Source organism: Pinus tabuliformis, chromosome 1_2 (genome assembly GCF_031772625.1).
Source record: "Pinus tabuliformis cultivar Carrire ecotype Pingquan chromosome 1_2, CPIR1, whole genome shotgun sequence".
Classification (NCBI taxonomy): domain Eukaryota; kingdom Viridiplantae; phylum Streptophyta; class Pinopsida; order Pinales; family Pinaceae; genus Pinus; species Pinus tabuliformis.
In genome coordinates, this window is record NC_142298.1 from 981,414,850 (window position 1) to 981,437,182 (window position 22,333).

The following is a 22,333-nucleotide window of genomic DNA, read 5'->3' on the forward strand; positions in this document are numbered from 1 at the left end:
CGAGACGGTCACAGTCTTGGACTTCGAAAGCAGGCAAGAATTATTCTGATGTCCCAGCAAATCGAAGCTCTGTAAATTTGGTAGTAACGTATGTTATTTAGAACGAAATAATTTTATATTTTATATTTTTTTAACTGGACAAGCGATCAGTCTACAAGGGAGATATATTAATCGGATTCCCCTCATCAATGCATTTTCTTGTTCATTAATGGATGATATATGTTTCAAAGGGCATCGTATTTTTCATTGAGATTTTGGAAATTGGAATATTAGTTGAGTGACAAATAGGTATAATTAAAAATATAATTATAATAAGTGATTTAACTGATTGTAAGTATTATAATTGATTATTTATATTTTCAATATAGATTTTGGAATATTTTGTAAGATTAGATCCAATTGGAATATTCAAAGTCCGTTCAAGTGGTCATCGCTAAAAATATGATTGAAAATATAATTGTAGTGAGCCAGTCCATTGACTGCCGTTATAAACTCTTTTTCCTATGTCAAGCATGTATTTGGCGAGGCCAGAGATTTCACGGAGATTGTTTCAAATTGAAATGTACTCTGCATATCCATGGTTCGTTAACAAATTAAAATAATATAGCTCTTTTACTTTGACTTAATGTTGATTATAGATTTGGGTGTTTAACTGATAAAGAATTATATCTTTGAATTTATATTAATGGTTAAGTTTGGGTATTTGATTGATATTATGAAACAATATTAATACTAAATATTCGTTATATTCCATACAAAATTTGTAATTTAAATGGTTAAGTTTGAGTATTAGATTGCCATTATGAAATAATATTAATATTAAATATGTTTTGTACTATCTTTGTTATATTCAATACACAATTGAATACGAAGAAAACAAAAATTTCCTCTTTAAAATATAGATGGTGTCCAAAATAAAATAATATCAATTTGTATTTTTTATTTTGTTGTATTATAAATGGATTGCACTGACTACCAGCCCACAGATCTGCCACCTCTGATTCACCTGGCCTCGCGCACTCGCAAGTAAGAAAATGATTTCTGCATCTCCTCTTTTGTTTGTAAATTCGGTTCATTTTGTAAATTGAGTTCATTTATAAACACAGAAAAAATATTTATTAGTTCAGTTAGTGAATATATCGACTTTAAGAGTTCTTCAATGATGAAAAAGACACCATAGTGGTTGTATACGTGTTAATTTTCAAAGGTTAATCAGAGATATTACATGCATTTAGTTGGAGTTTAATTAAATTAGTGGAGTGGAGTCAGGTAGGGCAACTTTGCTACTATCACAAAGAATGTATTCTATAATTGAATGCATGGGAATTTACGTATTTCCACTTCTATGAGACAATGGAATTAACTGATGATTTTATGGTCAATACATTAGGATTATGTGTCAAAGTTCTTCGATGCATATCTATAATTCTCTAGATTCACAATAATGATAGATTGGTAGCATAATGTAAAGCATAATGAATGTAAATTGTATTTTGTTATTATTTGTGTATGAATAGAATTAATTCATTCTTTTTTCTTGATTTTCATTCTTTTTTTTCTTACTTGCAAGTTATTTCAATGTTTTTTAGTTATATCCATTCTTTGTAGGCTCGACTACAATTTCACTTGGTATCAAAGCTTAGGTGAACCAAGAAGGAGCACAATTAATTTTTCTGCAGGTACTAAATATTGGAGCTATTGGAATGAATGAATTGTCCACCTTCCCCAATTTTTACCCCATATAACTATTTCGAATGGAAGCCAAAGATTTTGCTTTAGCTAAGAACTAGAGCCTAGCATTAGATAGCCATGACAACTCATACTAAACCAAATTCTACAGTTGAAAAAATCAAATATTTCAACTACTTGGACAAGGCCTTCCATCTCCTATATATTTCAATTTCTATAGAATTACTATTTCATGTCAAAGCATGCACCATTCCAAATCAATTTGTGACTACCTTGGATACTCCATTTGGGAAGTGAGATGAGATGCAGAGTGACATCCTTGAAAATGAGTTGAACTCATTAAATTTAAGGAAATTTAGAACATTCAAGTTTTATTGACAAGGTTCAAAGTCTTGTTATTCCAACTGAAATGATACACAATCAACAATCAAGCCAGAAAGCCAATTAATTTTTGCCACATTATCTAAATTGAGTCAAAGTATTACTTTTCACCAAGTCAAAATTGCAACAACCTAGAAAATAACCACACAAAATGTTTTTATTTAGTCTTTCATGCTTAATTAGAATAAGCATACAAAAATAGATGCATTGAAACCATGCATCTCACTTGGTCTCGGTTGACCATGCTTGACCATTCTAACCATATAGATCTTATTGACCAGTATGGTTGATCATGGTTAACCATTATGCTTGACTAAGATTGATCATGGTTGATCTTTGTTGACTTGGGTTGACCATGGTTGAGCATGGGTGACCATGGTTGATCATGGCCGACCATGGTCAACCTTGGTTGAACATTCTAGCCATGCTGATATTGGATGACCTTGGTTGACCATCATTAATCTTGGTTGGTCATGGTTGCTTATGGTTAACCATGGTTGGCCATGGTCAGGCATGGTGTACCATGGTTGACCATAAATACCTTGATTAATTATTATGGTTGACTCTGTTTGACTAATGTGCTTGACTATGTTTGATTATTAATAATAATCAATAATATTAAAAGGTGGTTATATTTGACTAAAGTTGAGGAGTGTTGACTGTCAAACATACTCAACAACATTAGTAAATGTGGTTAACTAATTTTGTAATATAGCATTGGGACGTTGGAAAAATTGCAAGGTAATGTAACATTGTGATAACATTTGTCAGAGTGCGACATTGAATAGATTTATGTACCATTCTATCGCCACAATAGGTTCCATTATTCAAGAGTGTTGATAGTGAAACATATTTAAACATAATCGAACATAGTCAACCACATTATCAAATGTGGTTAGTAATTTTGCAATGTTGCATTGTGAAGTAACTTGAATAAATTACAATGTAATATAATATTGCAATAATGATTGTCAACTTGCAACATTAGTTAGATTTTTACACCATTCCAATGTTACAATATTAATATCTTTTTATTCTTTTTATTATTATTTTAATTAGTCAACTTTATTAATACTAATATTTTACTATTAAACAATTTTAAATCTTGATTGTGATAGACCAAGGATAACCTTAGCTCACTAAGGTCGACAATGCTTTTCTTTGGTAAACCATGGTTCGCTATAATTGAATATGGTTGAGTAAGTTGACTGAGGACAACTATGAATGGACAACTTTAACTATTGTTAAATATGTTAAACATAGGGTTGACCAAGCCTAATCATGGTCAACTAATTAAACATTATTTGATTATGTTTGACTATGTTCAACTATTAATATTAATCATTAATAACAATAGTGTTGAGAAATCTAGGGCAAAGAGATGAGATGATTTCTCTAGCAAAGATAATTGCTTGTGAAGACTTTTTACTTTCTTAATTAGGTTCTTCTTTCAATTGATTATTATTATGTATTCTTAACTACCAAAAATTCAGGGAAAATTTTAAGAACCCCCCCTAAATTTGTAAATATAATAAATGGGCGAATCTCCATGGTATATAGGAAAAATGGAAGGCGATTTTATCAATAATATAATATGTATATATAATTTTTTGGCGAATCTCTCACCAGACATGGCGAATATTTTACTCAATTATAATATCTTGTAAGATCTTGGCGAGTCTTTCACTAAATAATAAAACTTTTAAAAGTCCTAGTGAATCTTAGCATAGGCTACATGCTAGTTTAATTCCCCAATTTAAATAGGCTACATTCCAGGTGAATACCATGGGTCAATACCATGTGCCATTTTTATTTTTGCTAATATTAGGGTTAATAATGGTTTTTTGCATGGTATTAATAACAATCTAGTCCATGGTATTTGTCCCATAGTATTTTGGCCATAGGTTTCACCTAAATATAACCCATTTTTTGAGTGTTCGTAAATATAAAGTGACTTATGGAGTAAATATAAAAAAATATTTTATTTGTTTACCATACCTCTTGTTTATTTATATTTTTATTAATTTACCATACCTCTTTTACAAATATGGTATTTGGCCCGTAGGATTCACTTAAATAAAACCTCTTTCTTGAGCCTTCATAAATAGAACGAGGGTTATGGATTAAATATAAAAAGAGGTTTTATTTATTTAGGATACGTCTAGTTTATTTATATTTTTATTTATTTACCATACCTTTTGAGTAAGTATAAAAAGACGTTTTATTTATTTACCATACCTCCACTTTACTTATATTTTTATTTATTTACACCCTTACATGTATATAAGGTGACTTATGGAGTAAATATAAAAAATGTTTTATTTATTTACCATACTTCTCATTTATTTATATTTTTATTAATTTACCATATCTCTTTTATAAATATGGTATTTGGCCCATAGGATTCACTTAAATAAAATCTATTCTTGAAAATGGGCGAATGGATTCACTTAAATAAAACCTATTCTTGAAAATGGGCGAATGGAATGTTGTAAGTCCTAATTTCAAGGGCTAAATTTACCTTTTTTACCCTCTCCCTTAAAATAAGGTGGGCTATTTGAGGTGATTTGTAAAAATGTACTATGATACAAAATATACGCCCACTAAAAATTTAAAACCCCTTAATTTCGCGAAAGGGCGAACATTCGCCCCTAAAATTATCCTTGCAAAAATTAAACAACGATGAGACAAAGGGCACAATATGTAGGCTATCATTCAGGCCAAAACCTCTCCAAGCAAGAGAGGAAAGCCCACTGAATTATTCTTCTTATGGAATCTTCAATTGATGAATTCCAAGACCTAGACCCTTCACCAAACTCCTTCAAGATCAAGTCAACTTTCACCTTTTTCTCAAGAAGTCAACATAGTCAGCTTCTCCTTCTTCTTTGACCTCGACCCTGCAATAGAAGAATGATTCTCTGTTTGAATTTCTTAGCCTCTTGAAACATCCTATAGTCTTCACACGTGTGAAGTGAAACAGAGTAATTTTATCCCTTTTCCTCCTTTACTTGACAACCTCTTTTGTCTTCAAGACTACGGTCTTCACTTTAGAATATATGGATACGACAATTCTGCTTTTAGACTTGACTGTAATCTAATGTATCTTTTGTGGTGGATGCGCTAACTTTAGCCCACATGTGTGAGAGTATTTACCCAAAAACAGTCTTGAAATGATGCTTCCTCTTCTTCACTTTATGCTCTCCTTTCTTCATTATCTTCTATAATCTTGGATGAGTTTCTTATGTTTGATCTTATCTTCAAATATGGTCGAACGACGAATATAATTCTATATATAGCCTTCTATTCCTTTCAAAATAGACCGACATCTCTCAGCTTCTAGGCCAACTTGACATGTTAGGAGGACTCGCTTGTAGCATTCATTTTTGACTTAATCTCAGAGAGGTTCTTGACTCTATTTATGACTCAATGACTAATCCTAAGAGCTCACAATGGGAGATTGACCTTAAAACAAAATTTTCCTTTAGCATGAAACCCATGCCTCAAGATAAATGAGAATAAATTTATTTTTCTCATTAGATTCAATTCATAAAATCATGATTACACATGTCATTATGAATACCAAACCTAGTTACATATTTGAACACTCTCTCTTAACTAGGGAGGTATTCATAATCCATATAAGGTACTTGGACATTCTCAATATGAAAAGTTCTCATAAGGAGAGTCAGATTGGTAATGCGTTTGTCTAACATCATACCATCTAACATTGTCACATAGCAAGGCCTTGAATACCAACTCTATCTCTCCACAAGATCAAAGCATAATGCCGGTGAGATGAATGATTAATAACCACCATCATTGTCTATTTCAAAATATACCCCATTTGGGTTTTCTCAAAGTATGTTCCACCAGGACTATTCTTATCTTGAATTTCCAGTCCTCAAAGAATATCGGTACTCTATGAATACTCTTATCTTGGATGCCCTATTACATCCTCAAAGAGTATCGAATGTTAGATTCCTACCCAATCCTCCATTCTTTCTTCCAAAGTGAAGACAAGAATGATGTGTTTGCCTCTCCCTCTTAACTAGGGAGGATATAGTACCCATTCCTATGAAGGAATGTACCCAAGTTCCCTCATAACCAGGGACTTGTTTCCAGTAGCTCTTTCATTGGAGATCATGGAACAACCAACTGTCTATTAGGCTCCTTCTTTCGATGTCAGGAATTTAATATTCTTTGTTATAGAGTCCTCATCTTTGTGACCTCTTTGTAGGGCATAGACCATCCATCACTATGAATCATGTCAGTCATGTCATCCTTTTGTTCATTAGAAAGTGATCCACTAGTCTATATCTCGCGTTTCTTCATACCTTTCTACCTTCTTTTCATCATGTTTTAGGATCTTTAGTCCTACCACATGAATACTAGTTGTCGGTGACATCCACAACTCTTCCTTTAGGTAACCATTCATTAGCCCATCAAGACATTGTTTAAAAATAAAAAATGAACATAAAATTGACATTACCTTTGTGATGTCCTTTCATCATTACATATGCACATTTGCATCATCAACATCTTCCATACATATTGACACATCTCTAAAAAGATATTAAATTTCAAGGGTCTTTTTCTTTTCCAGACTGCATCAGAGTGTGCATACCTTTTCCATGAAGATTTCATGGTCAATCCTTCTGGTTAGAATATGTTGATTTCCTTTTCTATGTGACCATAGTTGCATTTTTCATGATCTCTCCTTTCTTCCCTCACATTTTACTCCCTAGGAAATTCCATCCATAGTTCCTTTATTTTATCAGCCACCTCATATTCCATATGAGGACTTATTATGTTGATTTTATTATGTGATCCATGCCTTTATGCATCTTTTCACAAGAGGAGATTCTTTTCCATGATCATGCTCATGAGGTAGAGCATCTATCCATACTAAATGCAACTATATGACATGACTCAATTTTATTAAATACAATAATACATAGCTCATCTCTTTCTTTTGGTCATATTCCTTCGAAAAATTATTTAATTGAAGGTTCTTAAATCATATTAACCTGCTTCATTTCATTTTCATCATACCATTATCTCATGAATCCCTCACAAGGTGGAATTTCCGGTGAGACACTTGCTTCTTTTAATAGGTGAATCTTCCTTTGAAGATTCAATAGAGGATATTGATCATCCTAATCCTGCAAATGCTCCTCTTTGAATAATGTATGACGAGCTTTATAGTAGATGACTTTATTCTATCCATAAGTACTACTTATGCTTCTAATGAGGTTACCAAGAGGTTCTTTTCACTATAGGTGATTGGCATAGACTTCTACATCAACTCTTTTGCAAGCTTCTTATGATGTCCTAAGCTCTTGCTTCATATTTTATGATTCTTATGATGCCATCTCCTAACATGATGCATCCTATGGTGCCTCTAAATATTCGTACTATGATAGATATACAAGAACTGAATATATATATATTTTTTAAAAGAACTAGGTGAAGAAGATCATCTCAATCACAATAGAGATCTCTTCTTTCTTTTTGGATTTCTCATTTTCATCTTCTTGCACTTCTTCAGTGATATGGGCTTCTTCTCTTCCACTTTTGTTGTTTCCCTTCTTAGATTTTGGACAATATCGCTTATAGTGTTCATACTCATGACAACCATAATAATGAACCTTGGTCATATTCTTCTTCTTTTTTAAGCACTAGCCTTCCCAGACTTCCCTTTTCTTTTAGTAATGGTAGAAAATTATTTTTCTTAATCAATTGATCCTAGCGATTTTTTCCTTTAGATTAGTTTCCTTGATTTTGCATAATGACCATAATTCATTGAACTAAATAGCTTCCTTGTTCCCATAGATGCTTGATGTGAAGTTACCCCATTCCTCTAGTAGTGCATTGAGCACTATGGTAGTCATTTCCCTATCAAACATTATTTCTCGCAACTCTTGGATTTGGTCTCTTATTTCTGACACCCTCACAAAATATGAGGTTATTCCTTCTTCCTTGGATATCTTCATATTGTAGAGTTCTTGTCTTAGTGATATTACTTCTCCAAGATGACTCATGGAGAATAGTTCCACCAGCTTGTCCTATATTTCTTTAGTCGGTTCCAACTTTGATATTATGAGGGGATCCTTTATGGACTCAATCAGAATCCTTTGAGCCCTTACTTCCCCTTCCATGTACTTTGCAAGTGCTTGAGCTTCTTCCTTTGGAGGTTTAGTTATTAATCCCTTAACATGTTCCATAACTTAATTTTCTATGAGGATCAAATCGGTCCTCTTCTTCCATGCTAGAAAGTTAACTAACCCAACCAACTTGTTTCTCTCCTTCCAAAAATACATTTTGACTGATTAAGATGTAGACATAAAATTACTTACTTGAGAAGATAGTCTTTGATGACAATATCTTCAATTTTCTTCCTTCTTGATCTTTAATTATGTGATTATAGAATATTTCTTTTTGAAGAAGATGTCTTCCTTCAAAATGATCCTTGACCCAAGGAGAGGGACATCACCTTGAATCTTCGATGATCATAACAACTACTTTCTTCTAGCTTCCGTTGGATGAATATACTTCAAGATGCTTCACTTTTAGGCCTTTTTGAATTTTTGTAGAGGTAGGATCCATTGAAGTATTCTTTCTTGAGATGAAGATTTAAGCGAGGTTCTAAAATTGCTTCAAGTGTAGACTCTTTCCTTGATCAAGCCAGGGTATTGATACTTCCTTCGAAATGACTTGGAGATGAAAGGATCTTCTTGATGCTTTGATGCCCTTGATGCCCTCCTAGAAATTTGATTATTGAATGATTGAGTGTCCTTTGTTGAGATTCCCTTCCTTGAATTGTCACCTTAGCTCTAATACCATGATGAGAAATCTAAGACAGAGATATGAGATGATTTATTTAGCAAAGATAACTTCTTGTGAAGAATTTTTACTTTCTTAATTACATTTTTCTTTGACTTGATTATTATTATGCATTCTTCTTCATTAAACAACTAACAAAAATTAAATAAAAATGAGACAAAGGACACAATATATAGACTACCATATAGGGCCAAACCTGCTCCAAGAATGAGAGGAAAACCCATCGAATTCTTCTTCTTATATAATCTTCAATTGATGAATTCCAAGACTTATAACCTTAACCAAACTCCTCCAAGATCAAGTCAAAATTTTCCCTTTTATCAATAAGTCAACACAATCAACTTCTCCTTATTCTTTGACCTTGTCCTTGTGATAAAAGACTACTTTTTTGTCTAAAGTTCTAGGCCTCCTAAAACATCCTGTAGTCTTCACATGTGTGAAGTGAAACAGGGTAATTTTATCCCTTTTCCTCCTTCGCCTAACAATATCTTTTCTCTTCAAGGCTTTGGTCTTCACTTTGGACTATATGGATACCACAATTCTTCTTTTAGACTCTACTATAATCTGGTGTCTCTTCTATGGTGGATGCCCTAACTTCAACCTACACGTGTGAGAGTATTTACCCAAAAACGGTCTTGAAACAATACTTCTTCTTCTTCTCTTTATGCTCTCCTTTCTTCATTATATTTTGTATTCTTGGATGAGTTTCTTATGTGTGATATTAAATTCAAATGTGGTCATCTAGGGCTCTATATATAGCCTTCTAGTCCCTTCAAAATAGGCTGACGTGTCCCAGCTTCTAGGACGACTTGACATGTTACGAGGATTGACTTGTTTCATGCATTTTTGACTTGATCTTGGAGGATTTCTTTACTCTATTTGACTCAAATAAATCTCTTACTATATGTAACATTTCCAAACGGGTCTTCAATATATGACAATGACTCAATTGACTTTATGATTCAATGATCAATCCTAAGAGCTCAGAATGGGAGCTTGACCTAAAAATAATTTTTTTCTTGAGCATGAAACCCATCTCTCAAGATCAATAATAATAATAAAAACTTTCTCATTACATTAAATTCATAAAATCATGATTACACATGTCATTATGAAGACTGAAGCTAGTTACATATTTCAACAAATAGGTGATTATATTATGCCGAAGTTGAAGAGCATTGACTATCAAACAACCATGGGTGAATATGGATTGACCAAGTTGACCGTGGATGAATGTGGTTGGACTAATTTGACCATTGTTGACCATGGTTTTCTATGATATATTATGGTTGTATATATTGATAATAAATGACTCTGGTTGAACATGTTTTACGATGGTGTCCTAGGTTGACCATGTTTGACCATATTAACCATTATTGGCCATGTTGAGCATGGGTTGACCATGGTTTTCAAAGTTTTATTATGGTGACTATGATTGACCATGGTTGACCTAGATTCCCTTGATTCTTTCCCCATTGTAAACTCTTGTGACTTGTTGTTATGGCGTGGAGTGGTGGTACTACTGCTGAAAATGAAGCTATAAATTTCCCCAAGTACAGTGCCACCCTAACAAAACTTCTAACCTTAGAAAAATTTGTAGGCACTACCCATTTCATGATGGCCTCCATATTGGTAGGATCTATTTTCAACTATCCCCCACCTATCACATACCCTAGATACTCAAAAGACTATTATGCAAACTCATACTTCTTGAGATTTTCTAGCAGTTGTTACTTCTTAAATGTCTCCAACAACTGCGCCAAATGTGAGATGTGCTCCTCCCAAGTAGCACTATATACCAATATATCATGCAAATACATAATAATGAATGAATTTATAAAATGGCATAGTATATCATTCATTAAACTCATAAATGTAGATGGTCCATTGCATAGGCCAATTGGCATGACTAACCAATCACATAAATCATATATTGTTTTGAAGGTGATCTTCTAGGTATATTCTTCTTTGACTCGAACATAGTGATATACAAACTTTGAGTCTATCTTGGTGAATTATTTCGCTTGTTGCAACTGATTTAACAAATCATCTATTCTAGGTAGGGGTACTTGTTCTTAAGCGTGATTTTGTTTGACACCTTGTAATCAATACACATCTTCCAAGTCCCATCCTTCTTTGTCACAATGATTATGGATGACCCACATGGTGATGTAATCAATCGAATGAACCCCTATTCCAGTAGCCGCTACAATTGTTTCTTCACCTCACTTGCTTCTGTAATAGACTGCCTGCACAACCCAATGTTTAGAAATGGGGATTTTGGAAATAATAGGATCTCATGCTTGACTTCCCTCTTGAGTGGCACCCCTTTAGGTTCTCAGAACACATCCACATGTGAATGTAACAACTCTTCAAGTTGGTTTTTTTATTTCTTAGTACACTCCTCTAGGGACGCATGACGCCTTGTCTCTTATTGACTCTTCTATAGATTGATTTTCTCTTATAAATAGTAAAAAATATCTCTTGCATAACTGATCAATTTATTGGCTTGGTTGGAATTGACCAACGTAATTTTCTATTTTTCTTTGTGTGCGTTAATGTTCAACGATTTTCCATCCTTGACGAGTAGGTACTAGTTAACTCTTTAGATGAATATTGCATCACTCATATAAATGTATGGACTTCCAAACACCACTACACATATATCAAGGGGAACTACATTTAGTTCTACTTCATTGATAAAATAAACTTTGTTAGCAAATCTAATTTTGAACTATTTTTTTACCTTTAACTCCACATCCTTATTTATCCATCCAAATAGATATGGTCTTGGATGATCATGAACTTTCAATCCCAATTTCTTGACCAACTTTTCTACAGTGAGATTTTCCAGTGATCTTGAGTCGAATATGGCATCAACCTTTGTCTTCTTGACACATATCTTTATGTGGAAGAGTTTGTTCATTTATTTCTCTTCCTATTGCGAAAGGCTACTTAGATTCACCTCCTTCTACACTGAGGTACAGATAATCTTCTCATCCACGTCTGAGCTTATTTGAACCTGGTTACTTGAATTGGTGGCCATGAGATTCTTCTTATTATTGCCTTTCTTGTTGTTCCTTAAGTTAAGATCTGGATGCAACTTCCAACACTTCTCCTCTGTATGACCATCAATGTTGCACTGGTTGCAATGGTTTTGGGATATTTGCACTAGTGTGTTATGGTCATTGTCTTCTTATCTTTTCCCCCTTTCCACTTCTTCTTCCCTCCTTAGAAATATCCTATTTCTCCTTATACTTCTATTTGCTTCATTTCCCTTTCTTCAGACCTATGTTCCTAAAGTGTTGGGCCTGTACGCAAGCCTCGTCCACTGATATAGGTTTGAATAACATCACTTGCTTCTACCGATGATAATGTAGACCCACGTAGATACTTGAGGAGTAATCTAGGTTCTTTGGGGAGATACCCAACATTCTGGCCATCTTTCTTAACTTTGTGTTGTACTTTTATACACTTCACCCTTGCTTTTGCCTAAAGTAGTCCCACCGGATCCACTGGTCCTCTACATACCTAATAGGGTAAAATTGTGACTTTATGAGGGTTTTTAATTCCTTCGACTTAGCCACTAGAGAATTTCCCTCCAACCTCAAGCCCTCTGTGTGGCTTTACCAAATGGTCAAGGCATGGCCCTCTAATTTTAGACATTCAAATGAAGTCTCTTATTCTTCCTCAACATGATGAACACTGAAAAACACTTCTAATTGTTGCAACTAGTGATTTAACATTAGAGCATTGATCTCATGTTGATATGACTTGATAATAAACTTTGATTACATTTGGAATAGGGACTAAGAATGGTTCATGACACTCAAACTGGGTTTATCTCTTTGAGGTCCTTTCTTCAGTTGGTTCTTTGCCTCTACCTGATCTCTTGTTCTTCCATATGATCTGTCCTTCGCATTAGAATGCCATCTTCTCCAAGTAGCTAGAGATTATGAGGAGATTCATATTGCAGCTTCTCTGTAACTTGTTAATTTAGCTATGAAAACCTATTAGTAGGATTGTGATGGTTATTCACCAATTCGTTGGCCAGTTATCAAAGCAACTATATATTTAGTAACTCTTTGTTCATGCTCAAGCTTTGCTATATCTGAGAAACATAAAATGATTGAGTAGGAGCCATTCTTCGATGTAATTTCCTCTGTATATTGTGCATGGATAAACTTGCTTCTTGGGGATTTTCTCCGACACAAAAATTCATAACCTCTTTCTCTAAACAATTCTTGCATTTAATGTTTCTTGGGGTCACCCTCGAGTGTGCCCGAGAGGGTACTATTGCCCTCTCCGGCCTTTCCTTCCCTAGAATTATCCTTTTAGGGGACGAAAATCAAATAACACTTCCACACATTAATATGGTTAACCTGCTTAGACTCCAACCTTTGTGCCTATTACTTGGGTCTTTTAATAGTCACTTCAAATGTTTTATTACATGTGCGTTGATAAGTATAACATACAAATTTAATCAATTAGTCAATTAACATTATAGTTTAATTAAATTTACTAATTCATAATTAATTAATTGATGTTAATTATTTTAAATCATAATTATTTAATTTTTGCAGCTAGGTTTTGGATAAATCACATTAGCAATGTTTGATGGTCCATGTTTCGAACCTACTAATGAGGTTCATCCTAAGGACCAAAATGAAAAAACTGATCTATCAATAAGGTTAAATAGAAAAGATGCTTAGCCCTTAGAATTATAATATTATAATTTTTGGTTAACATATAAGAAATTATAAACAATTTGGTCAATGTATAAGAAATTATTAAAATATTAATATGTTTAAAGAAATTAATTTTTAGAAATAGAAAACATAAAATAAAAAAGGAGAAAAAGATTATGAGTAAATTAATACTATTACCAAATTATAAATTATACTTATTTATAATTTCTTATATATTAAGAAAAAATTATCACCATAAAAAATAGTTGATGTGTGATTTATCCAAAAGATAACTACAAAAATCAATATAAATCAAAAAGCATGAGATCAAATATAATTATTTGATTTAACATAATAAATAATTAATCCACTCATACTTTTAATATCCTTATCAAAACAAAAATAACCATTATCAATAATAATTTTATTATATTAATAATCACATTGAATTTCCATATAAATAATTTGACATTATGCTACAAAAAAGAATTTGTATATAGAGATCCTAATTAACGCAAAGTTGTTATAAAGAATATCTTTATGGAAATATTATAAAGAATATCACTAAAAAATAAAAAAAGAGAGAAAGATTATGAGTAAATTAATACTATTACCAAATTATAAATTATACTTATCTTAGAAAAAAAAAGATGATTATGAAAGTTTATATATTTATGAATATATGAGAAAAGTTTATATAGTTTAAAGTAACAGGCTAAAAAAATATAGTTAATATAATTTTTTTTAAATTAAAAAATAAATATTTTTATATAAAAAAAATAATTAAATTTATATTAATTTAAAAAAGTATATTTAAAAAAAATAGGTTAGTATAATATTTAGCTTTCTCATAAATGAATATAAATTTTTTGAAATATGTATAATTTAAACTTAGTTAATTGCAGATTTTTATGATACTTTAAACCAATGAGAAATAACTCAATTGTTTTACCGAACTACTCCGCATCAAATATCAAAATACTGATGTTAGATGAAATAAGAATGGCAATATACACACACCTTATCTTAGCAGCGGTGTAAAGAGTGGATAGATATGCGTGTGGATAGATTTTCAACGCGAATAAAGAAATAATCTAAAATGACGGCCTACAAAATAATGTCATTACAATATACAAATCTGGGACTCTAGCGATGTTAATGGATACGCAACAATTACTTGCCATCCACTTGTGCAACCGCTTCTTATATCTATGTACGCTACTACTTTCTCAGCAAATACGGCTTATCTGTGCTCGTAGTAGAGTCGATTTTTCTATTGTGTCTGTTTGACCGCCCTTCGATTTCGCGTTGAGTTCTTTGTCATCGCGGCAATGTTCCTCTTAACTATGTATCTGACACGAAGATATACCTTATGGTCTGAAAGACGCAGAAACCGTGCTCCACCCGATGACCCTGCAAATGGACTCCAGATTTCTGGTATCGAATATGCGAATGAAGCTGCGCGGGATGATTTTGGTGCAGCTTATCTGAAGAATGTGGTTGGTCTTCCAGCAACTTTCAGTTTCCAAGCCCTGGAGACGGCCACGGGCGGCTTCAGCAAAGAGATTGGAAGGGGAGGGTTCGGCAAGGTATACCAAGGGATTTTGACGGATGGTACTCAAGTTGCAGTGAAATGTCTGCTCGATCAGACGGGACACGGACAGCGGGATTTTGTGCGGAAATCGCGACCATATCGTCCCTTAATCATTCGAATCTCGTAACCTTGCGTGGTTTTTGTGCGCAAGGGTGCCATCGTATTCTGGTGTACGAATTCATGGCCAACGGGTCTCTGGATAGATGGCTGTTCGTCTCAGACAAACGGCTGGATTGGAAGACTAGGTATTCCATCGCGCTCGGCACTGCCCGGGGACTTGCGTACCTGCACGAAGAGTCACGACACGGGATTCTGCATCTGGATGTCAAACCTCAGAACATTCTGTTGGATGAGAATTTCAGGGCGAAGGTCTCCGATTTCGGCATGGCAAGGTCTGTGAATAGAGATAAGGAAAGCCGCGTGATGACAGGGATGAGAGGGACGCCGGGGTACATGGCGCCCGAGTGGCTTTTGGATTGGGGAATCACTTACAAGGCCGACGTGTTCAGCTACGGAATGGTGCTTCTGGAAATAATGAGGGAGAGAAAAAACATGGATCACTCTCAGGGTCCGGAAAATTGTCATTTTCCTTCTATTGCTTTCAGGAAGGCCAGGGAAGGAAAAATGGATGAATTGATTCAGAGCGAATTGAAATTGGAAAGGCCTTCGGAAATGGATGAGGCGAAGCGGTTGATAAAGACGGCGCTGTGGTGTATTCAGAGCAATTCGGCGATGAGGCCTTCAATGGGAACGGTTGTGCGATTCTTAGAGGGAGATTTGGAGGTTATGGATCCTCCCTAAACCTGCAATTTTCCTTTCATCCCGTCAACAGACGAGGAGACGGTCACCAAGTTGGACTGCGAAAGCAGGCGAGAATTATTCTAATGTCCCCGAAAATTTGGTCGTAGCGTATATTATTGATTTTTATACCATGTGATTTAGATATTACAATTGTATTCAAGTCAATGCGATTTACATGTTGTGTTTAAGTGGAGCCAGTCCGTTCAAGCGGTGATCGCTAAAAGTATGGTTGAAAATATAATTGTATTGAGCCAGTGAATTGGCTGCCGTCATAAACTCTTCTTCATATATGTCAAGGATATAATTGGCTGGGAGATTGTTTCAAATTCAAAATCCATCATCGGTTTAACATATTAAAATAATTTAATTTTTTGTCTGACTTTAGGTTCATTATAGATTTGGGTCGGCCATATTGTAATTTGAGGGCTTCGGCCATATATATGGATTTCTCTCTAAAAAAAATTTGGATGTTTAACTGATAAATAATTATATCTTTGAATTTAAATTAGTGTGAATTTGGGTATTTTATTGAGGGGTTCGGCCATATATATGGATTTCTCTTTTTAAAAGATTTAGATCTTTAACTGATAAATAATTATATCTTTGAATTTAAATTAATGTAAGTTTGGGTATTTTATTGATATTATGAAACAATATTAATATTAATATTAATAATATATTTTATATTATATTTGTTATATTCAATACAACATTTATAATTTAATCGTAAATAAGAGTCTTTTTTTTTTTAATTATAATTTTTTACATAGGTAAAAATCAGAGGCATAAAGTCTCCTAAAGTACATGCATAAGGGCTTATTTCCGCTCCACAAGCCTCGTCAAAGTTTACACGAAAATTCACGCTTTACAAACCTAGTCAGAGCGTATTCAGTCTTTGCCACGCCTATTAACACCTGCAACGGATCAGTGACTTTCACAGCTTCGAACTATCTGTGCGCTCATCTAGAAGATTTGATTAATTTTTTGGTTGAGGCTACTACATGTAAGGGGGTTTTAAGACAATATTTGAGTCAATTGTCTTAACTTAAGACCAAAAAAAAAATTGTTTATTGTCTTAAATATTGTCTTTAAGGGGGTGTCTCAAAATATAATGTCTCAAAAGTTTGTCTCTATAAAGACAATATAGAACACAAATTATTATTGTTTCTATAAAGACAAGAATTAGACAGTCTCAAAATATAATGTCTCAAAAGTTTGTCTCTATAAAGACAATATAGAACACAAATTATTATTGTTTCTATAAAGACAAGAATTATTGTCTATTAAGAGACAATTTGATTTGTCTCTCTAGAGACAATTTGATTTGTCTCTCTAGAGACAACTTCATTTGTGTCTCTTTAGAGACAACTCCATTTTTGTCTTTTTAGAGACAATAGCTGAGATTAAAAACATATTGTCTGTATAGAGACTATATGTCCATAATTCAAACTATTGTCTCTCTAGAGACAATATAAAAAAATATTTAAAAAATAAAAAATAAAATCATTTTGAATGTTCTTTCAAAGTAGTTTCACATTCAAAATTCACAAATAATGATTTTAATTACCTTAAATCTTTGTTGTTTATGGATACCAACAGAATAAAAAATAGATAAATCCATTATTTTCAACGCTAACAACAAAGTAATTTTAAATCTAAATGAAAAAACAATTTTGGAAAGCAACATTGAAAATAATAAGGCAACACACTTATATTTTCTGAAAATGCATTCACGTCATTTGAACATGCATGATCCTTAGTTGGAACTTCATTTTAAGACATAGTATGAGTCAAAAAAGAAATATTCTAGATTTCTCCATCCTACAAGAGCGTTTATTCTCTAACATAGAAATTCAAAGCTTCAATCACATTAAATGGTGGAAATTAAATTCATATTCAGTGGTTAAACCATAATTTCAATACCCTTGTATAATTGGAATTGGCTTCCTTGATAAAAAAGAATTGTAATAATGTATATGAATTTGAATTTACAATTGATTGGAAATTTTGTCTTCATGAAGGTTTTACAAAAGATGAAAAATTGACACAGGTCCTGGCAACATGATATAGGCCAATTCTCAATCTATTGGTGACCTACATAATTATCTTCTCCACTATTGGCTTTCACAATTCGAGTTGGCTCCATCTCCTGTTGCAGCCCAAGAATTGCAGCAATTGGTATCCAAATTGGTGGTGATATAGTTCCCGAGGAAGCTTCATATCCAATGAATCTAATTCGGGTAATGAACTATTATGATCAACTTCATAACAAGCTAAAGTTGCAGAAAAGTCTCTATCACTAGATGTTTTCTCGGCACTTAATCATTTCTTGGAGGCACACCAAACCACCCATCCTTCTTCCTGTTAAGAATAAAATAATAAATTCCTGTAAGGCAAGTTTTATACCATTTCTCAACCATTTCCAAGAGAGCTACTTACTGAAATAAAATAAAATAAATGTAGTGCGTCCCTGAAATAGAAATGTGTGCACTCTTAGTATTTCTTCATTATCACTTGCCTTGCCTTGCATGATTCTCGGGAGCACCTACAAATGCAATAGTAGAGTCATTTTATTTATTTTTATAATAAAAACCCCTACCATCTTTATAATAATTAACAATTGAAATAAAAATAAGATTTTGCAAACTTATTAAACTCTCAATATAAAAATGGATTAAAAAAAACCAATATACTCTTTAATATAAGCATAAATTTTAACGATGATACCATCTCTATGTTTGGTTGGTAGCATTGTTTGTTCCCAATCAAAGCCCAAAAATGTTGTCAATACTAGTGAAAATACTAGGTAAGTTTCAAACCCTTTTAAAATGAAAGTACATCACCTATTTTCTCTGCAGTGGGATGGGAAGTATTTGAAAACTCTTATTAGAAGAGTGAACAGAATCTCTGAATAAAACTTGCAAAATCTCAATCAACATTAATATTCAACAATCATATGGGATTTTCCTTAAATGAGGCTTTTATAATTATATATTTATTAATTTAAATTTAACTAGCATTTGCACCAGATGCTGCAAAGGAAACGCCGTAAGTCGGTAGCACATATGGAAGAAGAACATAAATGAAAAAAATGTGATATGTTAGGTGATCTAACTATAGCCAAATTTGAATGAAAAAATAAATCTAAATGTTAAATTTAATACAATCAAACAATCTACTCAAACCAAAGGCATGCACAACTTCCTTAGGATAGGATAAGTTTATCGTTATATTTCATGTTAAAGATACAGTGCTAAAGTTAGATCAGGTAGTTCTGTTTTATTTTTCGCGTCTTTCAAAATTCATCTTTTATCAGTTAGATAGAGTGCAGATCCATATATCTAAGCAATATATATTTTTATGAACCCTATGTGTCACTTATAAAAGAGAGTGAGAGTATCACTTCCCTTCCATGCTTAGCTAGGGATGGAGTTCGTCTCTCAGCACAATATAATAAGAGGTATAGAACATGTTGTATACTGTAAAAATTTATTTTCGCATAAAACATGCATTTCTGCATTTTAAGTGTCAACTTGTTGAAAAAAAAATATAAATTCAAATGTAAACCAGCGCATATGGGTTATTAATATTACCTTTGTTTAGCAAGAGGGGATTCAATTCATTACTAAATTTACGCCCAAGTTTTACTACCTAAAATGGGAGTCAGAAGTTTGGATTTAAGATGATACCTTAGCTTTGATAAGAGTTCCATCTCCCAGTTTTACTATAGTGAAAGAAGAATCTGTATACTGTTGAATGGAAACAACTTTAGCATTGAATCTGATTGTTCCTGGAGCCAATTCTTTTGCAAGGGTATCCAAAAGCATACTCCTTTTCACACATCAAACTTCATGATTTCCGCTGATAGACAGGAAAAGTACTTAGTATTACAAAGCATGCAAAAAAAGATGACCAAAATAGTTAATGGGATAGAAAGTACATCATGTCATAGTGGCAATGAGGGAGTGCTGAAGCCATCTCCTAGATGCAGAAATGACTAGGAACAAAAATAAAGAATACAAACAGGTATACCCTAGACAAAGAAGCAACAGGTGAAGCATTAAAGCTGAAACAAAGAAGCAGAAGCATTAATCTGAAAGAACCAACCAGACTAAAAAGTGAGGGATTTAAGACGAGAAGCATTGGATAACAAAATGGGCAAATCAAGAAAACATCCAATGTAAGTGAGATTTTTTTTTAAAATAGAAGTTTAAGGTACCCTCTAGATGCGAAATAAAAAGCTACCTGATATCAATCTGGATAGCCATATTTTTTCTCCTCTATTTTATTATGTTGTTTTTGGATACCAGGTTTCATAGGTGCTGTGATTGCAAAGAATGTTAAGAATGTTGTGCCCAATAAGAATTGGCTTATATGATTTTGAATTTCTATTGGTTAAACTCAGGGTTCACACCTTTTAGGAGTCCATATTCTAGCATGGCATGGACTATCTGCCATGGAAGACCCCTCTAGTGAGCCCTACGGTCATTGTAATCTTGAAAATATTCAAATGAATATGGACATTTTTCTAACTGTCCACTGGGTGCACCTATATCAACCCCTTGTAAACGGTAAAACTAAAAACCTATTACTCTAAACGCAACGCTGCATGCCTTGAGATAAGTTGTGTGTTGGCCATTGTGGTCTTATTGTTTTGGCGATCAAATCCTGAATGCATGAGAGCAGAAACAATAATACGGTGAGATTTTACAATTTCTACATCTATGTTTGCTATGGTCTTGCATGCTTTTCGAGACATTTATTAGCCAAGAGTTATGATGGCGTACTTACCATTTTCCAAAGCCAGTGTACGAGAGTTGTTTGGTAAATGATGAAGGGAAGGAAGTCACCTGTGCCCTGTAAATTGGCATACAAGAAGCTAAATTATAGTGGGAAGAGCAGCTGGAGGTAAAGTACAGAGTTTCAAATTGAATGATGTAATGAAAATACCCCTGTACCTGCGGATGCTTCAGGCAAAGGGACTCTGCAACACCGAGAACATCGAGAGCCCTCCACAGTAGTCTGCATACACAAATGATAGTTTGAATATATCGACTAGTCACTAAACAAAGAATGTAACTTATGAATTCATGAGGCAAGTGCTAGAATGTAGGGTTTGAGGAATACAGACAAATAAAGATTATAATTGAGTAATTCCTAATGAACAGCTAAAGTAGCTTACTTTAAATTGTGAGTATCCTTATAGCTTCTACTCTAAATGCAACGCTGCATGCCTTGAGATAAGTTGTGTGTTGGCCATTGTGGTTATATTGTTTTGGCGATCAAATCTTGAATTCATGAGGGCAGAAACAATAATACGGTGAGCTTTTACAATTTCTACATCTATGTTTGCTATGGTCTTGCATGCTTTCCAAGACATTTATTAGCCAAGAGTTATGTTGGCATACTTACCATTTTCCAAAGCCCGTGTACGAGAGATGTTTGGCATTAGTTAATGGGATAGAAAGTATATGATGTGATAGTGAAAATGAGGGAGTGCTGAAGCCATCTACTAGATGTAGAAACAATAATACATTGAGCTTTTACAATTTCTATATCTATGTTTGCTACGGTCTTGCATGCTTTCCAAGACATTTATCAGCCAAGAGTTATGCTGGCGTAATTACCATTGTCCAAAGCCGGTGTACAAGAGCTGTTTGGTAATGCTGAAGGGAAGGAAGTCACCTGTGCCTTGCAAATTGGCATATAAGAAGCTAAATTATAGTGGGAACAACAGCTGGAGGTAAAGTACAGAGGATCAAATTGAATGATGTAATGACAATACCCTTGTAACTGCAGATGCTTCAAACGAAGGGACTCTGCAACACCGAGAACATCGAGAGCCCTCCATAGTAGTCTGCATACACAAATGATAGTTTGAATATATCGACTAGTCACTAAAAAAAGAATGTAACTTATGAATTCATGAGGCAAGTGCTAGAATGTAGGGTTTGGAGCATACAAATACATAAAGAGTATAATTGAGTAATTCCTAATGAACAGCTAAAGTAGCTTACTTTAAATTGTGAGTCTCCTTATAGCTTCTACTCTAAACGCAACATTGCATGCCTTGAGATAAGTTGTGTGTTGGCCATTGTGGTCTTATTGTTTTGGCAATCAAATCCCAAATGCATGAGGGTAGAAAGAATAATATGGTGAGCTTTTACAATTTCTACATCTATGTTTGCTATGTTCTTGCATGCTTTCTGAGACATTTATCAACCAAGATTTATGCTAGCGTACTTACCATTTTCCAAAGTTGGTGTATGAAAGTTGTTTGGTAAATGCCGAAGGGAAGGAAGTCACCTGTGCCCTATAAATTGGCATACAAGAAGCT

At 33.6% G+C, this 22,333-nt stretch overlaps 1 pseudogene; it reads left to right on the forward strand.

The window, feature by feature from the left end:
- Window positions 1-15,375: 15,375 nt before the first annotated feature.
- On the forward strand, window positions 15,376-15,996 carry LOC149209303 (G-type lectin S-receptor-like serine/threonine-protein kinase SD2-5 pseudogene; annotated as a pseudogene).
- Window positions 15,997-22,333: the final 6,337 nt, after the last annotated feature.